Source organism: Chelonia mydas, chromosome 9 (genome assembly GCF_015237465.2).
Source record: "Chelonia mydas isolate rCheMyd1 chromosome 9, rCheMyd1.pri.v2, whole genome shotgun sequence".
NCBI classification, from domain to species: Eukaryota; Metazoa; Chordata; order Testudines; family Cheloniidae; genus Chelonia; species Chelonia mydas.
Genome location: NC_057855.1, coordinates 12,461,664 through 12,478,433, shown reverse-complemented (window position 1 = coordinate 12,478,433; position 16,770 = coordinate 12,461,664). Strand labels below are relative to the sequence as shown.

The 16,770-nt window shown below is 43.2% G+C and overlaps 1 protein-coding gene across 8 annotated transcripts in view; it reads right to left on the bottom strand.

Moving 5' to 3' along the window:
- Positions 1–15,643, bottom strand: part of TBL1XR1 (TBL1X receptor 1) — a 166,717-nt gene extending 151,074 nt beyond the window's left edge. For 2 of the 8 annotated variants that reach the window (XM_043521753.1, XM_037909532.2), the window contains exon 1: positions 15,089–15,332. The gene's annotated coding sequence lies outside the window, so the exon portion shown is untranslated. Of the gene's footprint in view, positions 1–451; positions 671–15,088 lie in introns of all 8 variants that reach the window. The other 6 variants (XM_037909528.2, XM_037909529.2, XM_037909533.2 and 3 more) reach the window with 6 other exon arrangements.
- Positions 15,644–16,770: the final 1,127 nt, after the last annotated feature.

Genomic DNA, 16,770 nt, shown 5'->3' with positions numbered 1-16,770 from the left:
ATTCACAGTGCATAAATTAAAACACAGTAGGCAAGTCTTTGCAGACTCAGATCCCAAATTTTGTCCAACTTGGAGGAAAAAATCCTATCAGACTGTAGACCCAGCATGGAAAATATCAGCATGAAAGGAATATTTTTGGCTAAGCTATGAACCCCAAGTTAGCAAAGGTTGAAAAATAAAATTAAAACTACTTTGCACTTCTAGAGAGCCTTTCATCTGTAAAAGATCTCAGAGCACTTTATAAACATGGCCTCGAAAATCCCTGTGAAGTACAAGATCAGTTTTGCATGGATAAAGTTGTTAGTCATTCACCAAGATCACACAGTGACAGAGCACAGGGTAAAACCCAGGGATCCTGACTCCTAGCCCCCAGCCCTAACCAGGAGGCAGTACTTCAGTTTTTGTATGGAAACTCTTTACTGCAGTTAAAAAAGTTAACACAGCATCTTACCATATATATTAGTCTCAAAATAGGAATTCTAGATGTTTGAGTTCTCTAGACTTCCAAGGACACACAATGTTGCTGCAATGGAGGTGTGGAAGCTTATGGAAATCTGCAGAAATAATTTCTATGACAGCAGTGGGGATTAACACTGAAGTGCAAGATAATTCCACGGGTCCTTCCTTCAGTGCCCTTCAAAAACTGCAACTTATTCTCTTTGAACAGTTCCTGAAAAGAGATTGTCTAGGTAAACAGCAGTGGTGCAAAAAAAAGCTGAAATTCTTAAATGATGACTCATCTATTTATGTTCAGTAATTCTATAATAACTGCATTAGGAATCCAAAAAACTTACTGTTGATGCTGTAATGAAACTACAATAATATTTTACAACTTATCTATAAGCCAAAAGAAGTCATTTAACAGTAGACTATAGTGGCTGCGCACAAAGGTGCAGATTTCTCAGCTGAAGGCACGTCAACATGAAGTCAACAGAACTATGATAATTTACACCAACTCAGGATCCATATCTTTCCAAGCATCCTAATAATACACAGTCGAGAGCTGTCACAATTTAGGGCACATTGGTGAATGCTATAAAACATACTGGAAGAATCGATGTTTAATAATTCAGACAAAATATTTTGAGGCGTGGGGGGGGCGACACTATATGTCTCAACCCAGATTGTGGACTAATGACCTGCAAAATGTTATTCTAAGGGCTTGTCTACACTTACAGCTGTGCTGCTGTAGTGCTTGGTGAAGATGCTTCTTATGCCGAGGAGAGCTTCTCCCATCAGCATAGGTACTCCACCTCCCCAAGAAGCACTAGCTATGTCGACAAGAGAAGCTCTCTGATCAACATAGCACCGTCTACAGTAGGGGTTAGGTCGGTATAACTATATCGCTCAGCAAATCCACATCCCTGAGTGATGTAGTTATAACAAGATAGCCCTGGTCTACATTAAAAACCTCAGAGTCAAAAACACTGAGTCAGATAAATAAACTAAACTATGTTTGGCAATAGTAGGGCCATGTCTACTCCACAAAATTATGGAGTACTCCACAACCTAACTTACATTGGCATACAGCCACCACAGTTATTAAATTGCTTGTGTGCGCGCACACTTGTCTCCTTGGGTCAGTGGTGCGTGTCCTCACCAGGAGCACTTGTATCGGCATTGTGGAACAACTCCTGAAAGCCAGTAACAGTCAGCGTAAGCAACGCAGTGTCTACACTGACACTTGATGTAATTAGGTCAATGCAGTATCACGCTACGCCACTTCGGGAGGTGATGTTACTAAATCAGCATAGAGCAGGGGTCTCAAACTCAAATGACCACGAGGACCACATGAGGACTAGTGCATTGGCCCGAGGGCCGCATCACTGACACCCCCACCCCTCGCTGCCCTGGCCCTGCCCTCACTCCACCCCTTCCATGAGGCCCTGCCTCTTCCCATCCCTTCCCCACCCCCATTACAACCCCTTCCCCGAAGTCCCCACCACAACTCTGCCCCCTCCCTGCCCCCAGGGGGAGCAGGAGGGGTGCGAGGTGTGGCGGGGGCTAAGAGCAGGGAGTTGAGGTGCCGGAGGTGTGCAGGGTGCAGCAGGGGGCTCAGGGCAGGGCGTTGGGGTGTGGGGTGCAGGAAAGGTTTGGGGTGCGGGCTCCGGCCCGGCGCCACTTACCTAGAGCGGCTCCGGGGTGGCAGCAGCACGCACCGGGGCCAGGGCAGGCTCCCTGGGGTGCAGAGAGCTCCTGCGTTGCTCTTGCCGCTCCTCCAGGTACCTCCCCCGAAGCTGCCATTGGCCACAGTTCCTGGTTCCCGACCAATTGGAGCTGCGGGGGGGCAGTGCCTGGAGGTGAAAGCAACGCACAGAGCCCTCTTCTCCCCTCTTGGCTGCAGGGACTTGCTGCCGGCTGCTTCAGGGAGCGGCGCAGGGCTAACGGCGCCACGGGGGTAATCCCACGGGCCTGACCTGGGGGTGGGCACAGGGAGCTTGGCGGGCCATAGGAAATAGCCCCACGGGCCACGTGCTTGAGATCCCTGGTATAGAGGGACTTATGTCAGTGGGAGTCAAATTTACGTGAACACACTTCCATGGCTAGAGATTGATGAAAGGCAGCTTACATCAACCTAACTCTTTAGTATAGGCCAAGCCTCAGAAATGGAAAAAACAACAAAAATAATAAATAAAATTACTCCCAGACAGAGGATCTAATCTTTCAGTTCTTATTCAGGCAAAACTCCCATCAATTCCAATGGGATTTTTTACCTGAATACGAGTGCCTGATTACACCCAGCGACTTTACATGCCAAGTTTCTGGCTGGAGCAAGTTTCTACATTATATACTCCTGAATACGGAAATGTGTAAGTGACAAGAGTGCAGTATTGCAATAACAGTAATCTGTGTAGAGTCTATGACCTATGGGCGGCTAGCGATATTTTTATGTCATGTGTTGACACTGTCTCTGCACCAGAGAGCTTATAATCATATTTTAAATACGTTCAAGTAAAAACCATTTTTACTGCCTTCTTTCAAAGTACATCTTATTTTCTCTCCTATGATGGTTGTGTGTGTATTTCAGAGAAAGGCATACACTCATTATCAGAAAAGGTTTTGCTAGGTTTATATCAATTTTTCCTACTTTTATTTTCTTTGGTTCCTGGACAACTACCCATCAGGAGTGGTCTCTTTCTCGAGATTAAATATTAAGCAGAGTATTCCAGGCATTACTGTAGTTCCTGGACACAGTTAGACTGTAGGCCCTTTGGAGACTATCCTCCAACATTATAGCTGCAATTCCACAAATTGATCTGTGCTGGTTGAGGCCCATACTAAAGGAGTCAGTTTACAGGCTTCAGTTTCCATGATCAAGTTCTACAACACTTAGAACAATGGGGCACCAATCCTGATTGTGACGCTAGATACTACCATAATACAAACTAGGTGAGACTATGACTGAATTGGATTTTGTTGCTTTAAGTGAGAACCTGAATGTCACTTCTTAAACAATCCTTATGCTAAAAAGCATGGGACTAAACTGCTCAAAAAAGAAAAACACCAAAAGGCTTTCATTTAATCCAGTGCAGCTTTTGAAATTCTATTAAGGTCCCAAGCTAACTCCCATTAAAGTCTCCTGTTGACTTTAATTGGAGTTGGATCAACCCTTAGTGCCAGAAGGGATGTTTATTTTTATTAAATAAAAGACATTACCAAAAGTAGCCAACTCTGTTTCCTTTCATAGCTGCCCCACTCCACATCTTAGTCTCCGCGCATCAGCGTACTGTCTGCAACTGAGGCTGCTGAATGAAACTTACTAATGTCTCCAGTAAGTTTCAGTCTGCAACACACAATGAAATTAAACAGCATGACACAGTGCAGGAAGAATGCCCGATTTTGCTGACTTTACACACAGCAAAATTCCCATTGATTCAAAGACTGCACAAGATCACTTCCACATGCATAAGTTGGACTGGGGAAGAGAGGGCAGATAAGTTCGGGGAAGGAGAGAAGACAGAAAGAGTAGGGCAGAAAAACCATAAAACAGTAAACAGAGAATAAGGTGAGAGGACTGTTTTGGCTTAAGAGTGTCAAATACAAAAACGGCCAGAGAAAGCCTTTATATTAACAAAGAAATACAGGAAAGACAAAATGATAACAGGAAATGAGAGAATTGAGCGAAAAAGGCAGAAAGGGGGTGGGGGGAAGAAGTGAATGAGGCTGAGGAAAAGAACAGAAAGAAATGCGAAATGCCAAGAGAGACATGGAAGTTTTAGGTCTATCAACTTCATTTTATTTATTCATGTGACAGCAAACAATAGAAAGCTCATCACTGGCAGATGGCAAATGGGGGTGAGTTTTGGGGAGAGACAGAAATGAAACACACATTTTGCCACGTTATTGCTGGGTATGTAATGGTTTTGTTTGGGGTTTGTTTGTTTTTTGGGGGGGAAGGGCAGGGAAATGAGGGTTGGTGTTAACTGGCACAGAAGTAGGTATAAGTCTTTCCGAAAAAGAAAAAGAAAAAAAAAAAAAAAAAGCTTTAAAAGCTTTAATATTAAGTCTAGATTCTCCTGGAATAAGCAATGTGTGAACAGAAATCGGTGGGTTTCAAAACCAACATTATACTGACTGGCTTTTACCATTTATACTACTGTCAAAGCAAGTAAAGTGCAAGTCATTTTCATTCAGTCTCTCCAAATCAAATCACAAAAGTGCTGTCTCTCTCTTTTGTACTCTGAAAAAACATCAACTACCTATTCCAAAATGCGGTAGTTAGACATGGAAAAGGGATGGGGAGCTCAACTGAGCATGCTAATAAATGCATACACAAACAGGATTTTACAAATTCCAATGACATGCCTGCAAGTTTTTCAGTGGGGTCCAGCTGAAGACTGGCCCTTAATGTTAACAGTTTTGGTAACTTAAAATGACAAAAGCAAAACATCTGAGCCCATATAACAGAAGCACTAGTACTAACAGATATCCGATATGCTAGGTGACATACCAGCTCAGTCTCTGGTATGGAGCCACTGTATTAAAATAGTTAGTCAGAAAGTGGATAACATATTTATAAATTATTGCCCCCTTCCCATTTTTCATCTAATTTTTTTAAAATCTTTTGATGAGCCTTAGTCAATATAAACAACATCCAGAAGTTACTTTTTTACTTCATACCCCTGAGCAATCAACATGCCTCTCTCTCTCTCTCTCTCTCTCTCTCAGGTGATGCCTAACCAATACTGATCAGGCCAGGACCTCGGGATAACACTGCTTGCTTGACATTTGTCCTCTCCTGTTTTAAACTCAAGAATATTCAGTGGAAATAGCTAGTAATATCCACCTGACCCACCCAGAGAACACGGGTTTGTTAGGCCTTACTACATGCCCCAAAGGCTATCTGTTCACCCAGAAGATAGAATCATAGGATCACAGGACTGGAAGGGACCTCGAGAGGTCATCTAGTCCAGTTTCCTGAACTCATGGCAGGACCAAGTATTATCTAGACTATCCCTTGACAGGTGTTTGTCTAACCTGCTCTTGAAAATCTCCAGTGATGGAGATTCCACAACCTCCCTAGGCAATTTATTCCAGTGCTTAACCACTCTGACAGGAAGTTTTTCTCTAATGTTCAGCCTAAACCACTCTTGCTGCAATTTAAGCCTATTGCTTCTTGTCCGATCCTCAGAGGTTAAAGAGAACAATTTTTCCTCCCTCCTCCTTGTAACAACCTTTTATGTACTTGAAGATGAAAAATGGATGTTATTTATGGTGCATGGAAAGCTCAATGGGGCTGTTGAATGGTCTGAGTATGCAAGGTTTTTTTGATGGTGGAGAGTCTAAGTTATAATGAATACAGCATGTACAGAGTAAGAAAGCTCTGAGAACTTTGCACAGGTACTTGATGAAATGGAATAAATAAACCTTATAAAAATAACCTAAGTATGGGGAGACACTGGAAGAACCAAACAACATGGATTTTGCCAACATGAAGCACATAAATGCAAAGATATTTCCAGTAAGGCACCAAAGACCTTTTACAATCTACACAAGTAGCAGATGCAATAATGAAAAGACGAAGGTGGGTTCTACAACTCACCAATGAATGAGCAAATTATTTCCAGTAATGGTGAGTGTCCTTGAGATAGAATTGTTGGTTTATGTTAATCTTTAAATTTAGCAGCAGATCTCTTTTTGTGTCACATCAAACCAATCTAAAATTGCTTGGTGGGCAATTTCTTTGGAATTTATAGCCTGAGTGGTATTTCACTTTAAAACATTGAGGTTATGTTGCTATAAACTCTTTCTGCTTACACAGTGCAATGAATTCAGAACTGAAACAAGAAATATCAAACAATTGCTACATGTAGGTGGATTTCCACACACCTAAAATGAAATGAGAATCAAGTGCTATCTCTACACAATTAGCCTGTTCAAATCAAGGTGCAGCCTGTTTCTGTAATCCATACCAGGGTGTTATATTAGCAGTTAGAAACAGCTAATGTGTTGCTATCAAATATATGTTGTTACCATAACTCAGAGGTGGGCAAACTCTGGCCCGCAGGACCGTCCTGCCCAGCCCCTGAGCTCCTGGCCCCTCCCCCCGCTGTTCCCCCTGCCCCGCACCCACGCGGGCAGCAGGCCTGCGAGCTCCTGCCGCTCTGAGCGGCATGGTAAGGGGGCGGCAGCGGCACGCACACGATAGTGCAAGGTTGGGTAGGGGATCCCAGGGGGCAGTCAGGGGACAGGGGGAGTTTGGATGGGACGGAGGTTTTGGGGCGGTCAGGGGTCGGGGAACAGGAGAGGTTGGATAGGACATGGGAGTCCTGGGGGGGGGGGTCTGTTGGGGGCGGAGGTGTGGATAGGGGTCGGGGCAGTCAGGGGACAGGGGGGTTGGATAGGGGGTGGGATCCCGGGGGGGCAGTTTGGGGCGGGGGGTCCCAGGAGGGGACAGTCAGGGGACCAGGAGCAGAGGGGTTGGATGTTTTGGGGGCTATGAGGGGGACAGTCGGGGCAGGAAGTGGGAGGGGGTGAATAGGGGGTGGGGATCAGGCTGTTTGGGGGGCATAGCCTTCTCTACCTGGCCCTCCATACAGTTTCGCACCCCGATGTGGCCCTCGGGCCAAAACGTTTGCCCACCCCTGCCATAACTTGTTTGGCAAGCTGTTTATTAATGCTGATGTCAAATGTTTCTCTGCCTTTTGCATTATCTACACCTGTGCAGTGAATTTAAAAAAAAAAAAATATTAAAAGTCACTACAGTATTAAATTTGAAAATACACTCTGAAAAATCGGATGTGAAAGGTTCTTGCAGATAACCACAGCAACTTCTGTATTTTTGTAAAGGACATTCCAAGTAAAATCTAGGTTTAAGAGCTTTTATTTAGGGATGTGTGTTTATGTTAAGACTCCCAGCAGGAACCTCTGCAATAGAATAAGAATGTTCACATCCATACAAAAATTAGCTATGATTCATTGTTTAATAGTAGTAGTCTCTGTACAAAACACTGCAGACAGAAGGATTTATTGCCAAATGGAGAGCCACCAATACTTCCTTTAACCTCATATGGGACAAATAATGCTCAAGAACTTCTAAACCCAATTTTTGTCACTGACCTCCTTTACCGCCCACACACCTAGACAGAAAAAAAAATTAATGCAGCATCAAAACTAAATCCTCCCAACAATTTTTGGCTAAACCTCAAATAGAGAGTTGTCTTCTTTGCTGAGCAGATCTGGGATGTGGTATTGATATTTTGGTGTAGGAATTCAGATCACTCAGAGTTGGGCCAACATTATTCCTCATTGAAAGTCAATGACAAAAATGCATTTGCTCCAACAGGGGCAGAGGCTAGGTCAACACAAAAAAAAAATCCTGCCTTTGATATCTATTTGTACAGGAAAACAAATACTTTTAGAAATCATCCTGATAGACAAACATTGATTGGCCCCTCCAAAATGATGGACAAAAGGTAACATCTTCAATTTCACTCCTCAGTCAGGCCACCCAGCATCATTCGGGCACTAAGTGCCCTTCAACACAGTCCCTCAACTTTCCCTGCCCAACTCTTCCTTTTGAGCCACTGGGGTGTTGACATTCACCTCAAGTGCATCTGTGTTTGCAAGAATCCCCAGCTCACATGATTTGGTGATGATAGGTTGCCCATCTGAAGAACGTGAACTTTAACACTGCCTGTTTGAATGTCAAGGGAACACAACATATTCAAAAAGTGAAATTTAGGGTCTCTCAAGGCTGAGGTCTACAGTTTTCATGTCAGGTACGGTACTTAGCACCACTCACTTTTCACCAGTAAAGTGAAATTTTATTTCTCCCCTTGAATAAGGCTCCAGAAATATACTGTGCTATAAAAAAAGGAGTACTTGTGGCACCTTAGAAACTAACAAATTTATTTGAGCATAAGCTTTTGTGAGACTGTGTTATGTAGTTTCAAGCCATTGCCAACAAACAATGCAACTGCATATGTAAAAGAAAAAAAAAAGTTTCCATAATCAATTTGGTAGTTTTAATTCATAAGATTTACAACAGGGTGATGTCAGTGGGAGTTCAACATGAGCTTTAAATGCAACTTACACTACTGGGGAGGTGATTAAATCATTCTGCAGCCCCACCAATGGGTTAAAAGCAGCACTAGCATCAGCTGCAAAAACAGCTGCTTGCCTGCCTCGCCAGAGGGGGTGGGGAAGCCTAATACACAGCTCCAGCAGACCAACTAAAATGTCTAGCAATGCAGTTCCAGCTATCCAAAGTCATATTCCAAAATGCTTGCTTATGGCAGACAGGTTATTTGGAGTTTCTCCGTAATGTAGTACATAGAAAAGAGGCTGAACTGGATTTTGGATCATAAAAGAAACAAAACAAACAAGACACCCAGGATGTTCTGTGGATTATTCTGAATGTTTACAGCTAGACATCAATATCAATCAAGATCACTCTTTTGCAACATGGAGGGAAAAAAATTACAACAATGGAACACACTCTAAATTTCAAGTCACAGACTGCAGAGGGGGAGGTAGTCTTTCACTATCATGACACCCAACAGAAATAGGACTTATAGCCCTAACTGAAGTTTTCAAAAGCCAGTGAGATACACTTAGGGCTTGATTTGCAGAGGGGCTGAGCACACAGAGCTCCCACAAACTTCAAAGTGAGCTATGGGTGCTCAGCATCTGAAAACATGACCATCAATGTCTAGCCAAAATTTTCTCTTTTCCAAACAAAGGTGTTAATTCATACTCTTAAAAAGAAAAATTAATGCATTAAGCAGCTTCATGGTATAAGATCATCTTTTCAGATGTCAAAACTAGGATCTGTCAGGATGGCTCAGTAGTTGCATGGAAAACATCTAAAGATGCATGAGTGGCTCCATATTGTGGTGTTGGTGACTCAGTAAGCAGAAATCTTCCTTCCAAGTCAGTCCTGACCTAAACCCCTTCAGTATGTTTTTCAGCCAATGACAGTACCAGTTCACCTTATCTGTACAAGCACACCACTTCCCATGTAACTGTACATTCTCTAATCCATAATGCCACTTGGACTGGTTCACATCCAATTCCTGACACCAGATCACAAGCCCAGAACAGAGGTTCATTACGAAGATAGGGAACCTAAAGAGTCTCACAAGAGCCTGAAGTAGCAGTACCAGTATCCAAATCACTGTTTTAGGAAACGTCAGGCATTATGACGCTGCAGGTCTTTCAGAGATAGCTAAAATTAAACTTCTGACCACTCATGGTCATTAAAAATCCCTTGGCACTTTTTGAAACCAACTTCGGCCTTGTCTGAACTATGAAAAAAAGCGTGATCTTAACTCGAGTTAACCAATGCAAGATGAAATCCAAGTGAATACAAGGCCGAACGTAGTTTTGATATGAGTTAACTGGTCAAGTTCAAGACCAGGCTCCCTGATGGCAGGTCAGGTTCAAGACAACCAGGGAGCCTGGTCTTGAACTCGACCAGTTAACTCACAGGAAAATTACCAACTGCCTTGTATTCACTTGGATTTCATCCCACATTAGTTAACTGGAGCGAAGAGCACACCTTTTTTCATAGTGAAGACACAGCTTCAGTGTCCTAACAAGTTACAATTAGGTATCACATTCTGCCAAAATAAATACTACATTTATACAATTGACCATGGTCAAATATTGCCAAATATTCCAGCAAGAATTACCTGATGTACATGGTGGCCTATTTTGGGGATTATATCACAGTGACATTCTTCCATTTTTCAGATCACTATATCATTGTATTGCCCATTTTTCTGAGTTAAAATAACTCCGTTAACTAACTTTTTATTTTGTAATAAAGGCATAAGTACCTAGGATTATGCCTACAGGGGACCATCAAGTCTTATTCTTTTTGTGACTGTTGTTCACTTTTTTTTTTTTTTTTTTTTTTTTTTTTTTTTTTTTAAGAACAGGGTTTAAAATATTTGACTATTTTTGACATTTGACCAATATTTCACCAGTTAATTGACCAATTATTTTTGCACCAGTCAAACGCCCAACCCTGCAGACTCTCCTGAAGCTTCACCTGGGTAAGACATTTTCAACTTATTATTTTGCCATATTTTATCTCACAGGGGCTACATTTTCATGATGAGTGAAGCAGTCCCCTATCTACCTTGTTTGAGATCTAAGGATGAAACATGGTCTGTGAAAAACCAGTTGTTATCTCTAAGTTTCTTTATGGAAACTAAAATAATTTAAATAAAAGAACATCGCACTGAAGTGTTCAGAAAGTTGCACCTGGGGAAGCCAAGATTTTTGGTGGATCCTGAGCCTACAACAGGAAATAATGAGCAGTTATTCCTTTTTCAGCTATTCATCTGAAGATGTGATATTTTATACTTAGAGCCCTACCAAATTCACAGCCATGAAAAGTGCGTCACGGGCCGTGAAATCTGGCCTCCCCCCCCGAAATCTAGTCTTTTGTGTACCTTTACTTTATACTATAGGGATTATACCGGGGAGACAAGCATTTCTCAAATTGGGGGTCCTGACCCAAAAGGGAGTTGGGGGGGGGGTCACAAGGTTATTTTAGGAGGGTCATAGTATAGCCATCGTTACTTCTGTGCTGCTTTCAGAGCTGGGCAACTGCAGAGCGGTAGCTGTTGACCAGGTACTCAGCTCTGAAGGCAGCTCCCCGCCAGCAGCAGCACAGAAGTAAGGGTGGCAATACCATACTATGCCACCCTTACTTCCATGCTGCTGCCTCCAGAGCTAGGCGGCTGGAGAGTGGCGCCTGCTGACTGAGGGCCGAGCTCCGCAGAAGGAAAGGTGGCAATACCATACCATGTCATCCTTACTTCTGCGCTGCTGCTGGTGGCGGCTCTGCCCTCAGAGCTGGGCTCCCAGCCAGCAGCCACTGCTCTCTAGCTGCCCAGCTCTGAGGCAGCGCCACCACTAGCTGCTGCACAGAAGTAAGGGTAGCAGTATCACACACATACCCCCTGCAATAACCCTGTGGACCGCCACCCCCGCCCCCCCCCCCCAAACACACACTTCTTTTTGGTCAGGATCCCTACAATTACAACACCATGAAATTTCAGATTTAAGTAGCTGAAATCATGAAATTTACGATTTTTAAAATCCTATGACTGTGAAATTTACCAAAATGGACCATGAATTTGGTAGGGCCCTATTTATACAGCAATGCTATACAGGAACAGACTTATTTATTCAACAAGTGGTCATTCAAAAGGTCCACTAGTCATGTCATTCACCTTTTAATGATCTGTATGTTTATTTTACACTCCCTCACTCACCAGATACTAGTTCAGAAGCATTTTTACCATATCTACAGAAATAACAATCAACAAGTAGTAAATATATTCTTTTGGTAGGAATTAATTGTACACACCAAAAAAAGTCATCTCCTCTCTCTCTCACGCACACACACCCCAATATAGTTTACAGAAATTATAGTTAAGACCCTGATCCTGCAAACACTCTCACGATCAACTTTATGCACGTGTACAGAACCCTAAGGCGATCACTGATGTGCTTAAAATTAAGCATGTGCATTTGTATTTGCAGAATTTCTGACTTCAGTGTGGGTCTATCCAGGTGGAACCTCTTGTAGGACTGGGTCTTAATTTTAACATTTATAACAGTAGGCATCTGACTTGAATGTGAACTCCTGTGTAAGTAACCATTCAATTTACTTTACATGCACTTGGATCTGTTCTTCCTCACTGAAAAACTTAACTGAAAACAAAGTGAATATATATATATATATATATACACACACACACACACACACACAACTATATACGTGTGTATATATATATATATATATATATATATTCGTGTTTTAACCATTTCAACTTACTCCATCCAGCTCCTCACGTTTGTAGGATTTAACAGTGCTCTCTACCATCACATCTATCTGAGTGGTAATGATTACAAAGTCACAAGTAAAGTTTTACAATACTTAGCACTTATATAATGCTTTATAACTTCACAGCAATGTAGGAAATATCAATCATTGGAAGAAAAAAAGCGGCATTTGTAATTTTTTTCTGAAAGAAAATTTTTAACGGTTTTTAAGGGGGGGACCTTGAGCAGCAAATAGGTCTAATAATTTTGATCAGCATTTATTACTCTCAATGAAGCAGAGAAACATTTAAATGAACAAAATCAAACTGTAAACTCTTGTATATTCTAAAATTACGAACCCAAGTCCCAACTACTCTTACATGTTTAAATTGTATTTCCTTCCCCTCCCCCTTCCCTTATGGAGTGAATGCTAAATATTTTCCAGGTGTTCAGAATACTATTTTGGGAGACCTGCCACAAAGTTCCCAAGATACAATCCCATATGAACCATGTGGTCATGGAGACAAGCCTGCACTTCCCTAACTAACAAAATTTAAGAGACCACCTGAGACTCCACTCTCATGGTCTGTGATTACGAATAAAATACAGTGTTATTTCATTAGATCTTAACCAAAAGAAAAAAAAAAGTCAATCACTTTGGGAAACCATAAAATGTTTATTATTATTTACATAACACCAACAGCATACTAAGCAGATTTACCTTGACAGTAAAGCTTTTTTTAAACCTCAGGCTCTAATCCTTCAAACACCTAAACACATGCTTAACTTTAAGCTCATGAATAGTCTCATTAAAACCAGTGGGACTACTCTTGTGGTTAAAGTTAAGCACCTGCATAAGTGTTTCCAGGATCTGAGCCTTAATAAGTTTGAACTGTATGCTGAAAAGATGAAGACCAAATATCTGAGCTTTTGCAAAGTTCAATGCACAATCAAGGCCCAAAACTTGGACAGCCCTAAAACTTCAGGCATTATTCAAAATCCAAACGTGAATTCTGCCTGTAGCACTTCTCTCTAGATGGGCCATGCTCTCTGGATATTGACCTTGGGCTTTAGGTAGGGCCTATCTATAATAAAGACCCTTCCCTTTTTAATATGCTTTGTCCTCAAATATCTATTCTATATACTAGATCAGTAAGGTATCAGCAATCAGGCTCAGCTAATTTTTATGTGACAAGACTGGATTTTCCAGATCATGACTCTTTACCTCCCATGCTTTAACAGCAAAGAATGAGTATATTTTGTGATCTCTTCCATAAATCAGTTAAGTCTTGATTTATACAGACAGCAAAATGAGGATGTTGAGTACATCTGATAGTAAAAACTCTATGAGCAAACTTCACTCTGCAATCCTACACAGCAACCTACAGATGAAACTTTATCTTGAAAACTCAACATTCAATCTCAAGCAACAAGACTCTGTCATGAAGCACAACTCTCTCTCTCTCTCAATAAAGAGACTATGATCTTATAAATTTTCCTTAAAGGAATTTGGTGATGAAAATTTAACTCACCTGGAACAACTTCAATGTACAATTTAACCCCATTAAATGGTAGAATGAACTACATATTTTGTATTTACAGTGGATAAATGTATTCAATTAACAGCACAGAAAAATACATTACTTAGGCATAAAGATCTTTTTAAAATATATAATACACAGAACAAGATTGCCTGCTTCATTTTGGATATTTGATACTATTAAGTTTAACACACACACAGAGCCCATTAATGGGTATAAAGGCTTATTTCCATAAACTAAGGCCCATGTTTTGTCTTTTACTTGTGGCCCTCACCCTGTAAAAGAAGATGTGATCATATTCCACCCAGAACTTAACAGGAAACTGATCAACAATAACTTTGGCACTTTACACTTTTAAAACAAAAAATTACATCTACAGATATTTTCTTCTCTTAAATCCAGGGCTACATCTCCAGGGGAGTTAAACAAAAAAGAAACACACTCCTCTAAGTTACAAATGAAAACAACATACACAGTTGAAAAGGAAATTAAAAAAAAAATCACACAGAGGAAAGTGTGGACACAGATTCCCCTCCCCCACTCCAGCATGAGTTCAGACACAAGCCCATTTCTCCCCAAGCTTTTCTTAACATTATATATTGCAGACACAAACCATAAACCGACTGCAAAATAAATACAAACCTAAGGTCACACTTTGGGTGGTCTCCTCCCCCCCCCCGGTTTTAGAAGTAGTAAATATGCACTGGGGGGGGGGGGGAGGGAAAAAGATTCTTCTTCTTTACAAAGATCAGCCTAAAAATAGGCTATAAACCAGCCTGCCTCATGATGGCTCCTTGATTCAATTTGTGCAAATTCTTTTTTTTCCCCCTTAAAGCCTTTAAAAATCAAATCCAAAAGGGGGAGAGGGGGAGGGGAAAAACAAGAAAGGGGGAAGAGGGGCAAGAAAGCCCCCCCCCCACAAGCTTTAAAAAGAGGTGCCATTTACAATTAAAACCACCAGCTCCCAAAAATACATTTTTTTTAAAAAAAAAAAAAAAGGAGGGGAGGGGGAAGAACCCAGTTGAAAAATAAAGACAGGTTACACTGGTGCCCATCCCCCACCCCAACTCGCAACAGACAAACACAGCTCCCTCCCCCACCCCCCCCCAGCCCTGATCACTTCCCCAAAGCCCTCCCCGCCTCCCCCAAAGAAGCTCCATAATAACCCCCACACACCCCCCCCTTGGATGCACTTGATGCAGCCCAGGAGAGGTTAAATGCTAGTGCAAAAAAACACACACACACACACCCCAAGTCCTTACCTTGCAGTTGATGGCTGAGTGGCTGCTTTTGCCCTCCCCCCTTTTCCTTTGCAATGGAGGCAAAAGAAATGCACCCTGGGTTTCCTCCTCTTTACACAGCTAGAGACACATGCCAGCGCCCTCTCAGCTGAGGTGCCCCACTCCAAGCAAAAAAAAAAAAAAAAAGACAAAAAAAATAGAAAAAACAAAAAAGGGGGAGGGGGGGGAATTACTAGCCACCAAACCGTGCTGTGATATTCAATTATATCCCAAGCCGGGGGGGGGGGGGAGGGAGGGGGGCAGGGCTGAGAGATTAAGTCCCGAGGAGGGGTGGGGGCGGGGGGGGCGGAGGGAGGTAATATCGCCGTGTGTGATTGAGATTGAGGAGGAATTGAGGCAGAATGTGAAAGCTGTTACTAAGGGAAGGAGCCAAACGGTTCAGAGCAGCCAACGGCTCTCAGACACTCCGCGCTGGGGGGATGGGGGTGGGGAGCAGGGTGGCCAGCCGCACGGAAATGGGAGAGAGACCGGGGGGGAGGAGAGGAGCAGGCCGGGCGGCGGCGGAGGCGGCGGCACCGCACAAGCCCAGCCAAGCAGTCAGGGGAGGGGAGACCCTCCCCTTTTCACACCCCCTCCCCCACACACACACACGCACCAAGCGGGCTGCACCAGGCCATATTGCCAGGCAGGGCCGCTTCAGCATGCGGCACGCACAAGCCACCGGGAGGGTGCAGACTGGGGTTCCCGGGCAGGGGAGAGAGACGCCCTCCTCCTCCTCCTCCTCCGGCCCCCGCCTTCCCCCTCACACCCATTCCCAGCACCTGGCAGCAAGGCCATGTGGCCAGGCAGGGCTCCTGTGTGATGATGCACTGTGCGCCCCACCAGCTACGCAAGCAGGAGGATTGGGGGGCACGGAGGGCCCGTGTGGTGAGGGGCGACCCTCCTCCTTCACGCCCACTCCCAGCCAGTTCCATGAGGCAATATTGCCAGGCACTGTTTATTATTAAGAATATACAGACGGTCAGCAAAGCAAGCAGCCGGGGGTGAGGGCAGGCGGGGGACACGCGGGGGTCTAACACAGTGAAAGGAGACCTCACACACACACCTTGCAGCAAGCTGTATGGGGCAATATTGCCCAGGATTGTTTTAGCATTAAGACTACACAAAGCAAAGCAAGCAGCGTGCATGGAGGGGGAAGTATTCAGGGAGCGACCCTCCCCTGCCTCGAGGAACACACACTCCCAAGGCCTGGCAACAAACTTTACACTAAGCCATGCTGCCAGGTGGGGTTGTCTTATTATGAATGATGTACAAACCAGCAGCCGCCAGAAAAAGCAAGCAAGGAGGAGTGGGGGTGGACGCTGGGGTTCCAGTACTGAAAGAGAGACATTCCCTTAAGACCATGCACATGCACCCTGGCAGCCATGAAACAGCCTGCACAGGGCAATAATGCTGGGTAGTGTGGTTTTATTGTTGATCGCATTTTAAGCACCTCCAGAATATGTTTCATGTCCAGTGCACTTCATAACATTAGCATTTAGCATGTATTTAATGCTTTATTGTTTTAAATGCTTTTCTTCATTTATTATTAACAATGGCATTCGGGCCCCGATTGTACAATTGATTTTGAATGGGCTGATTCCAGGACTCCACCCATGCTCAGGGGAGCACCTGCCTCGATCCAATTACATCAGGGTACAGCT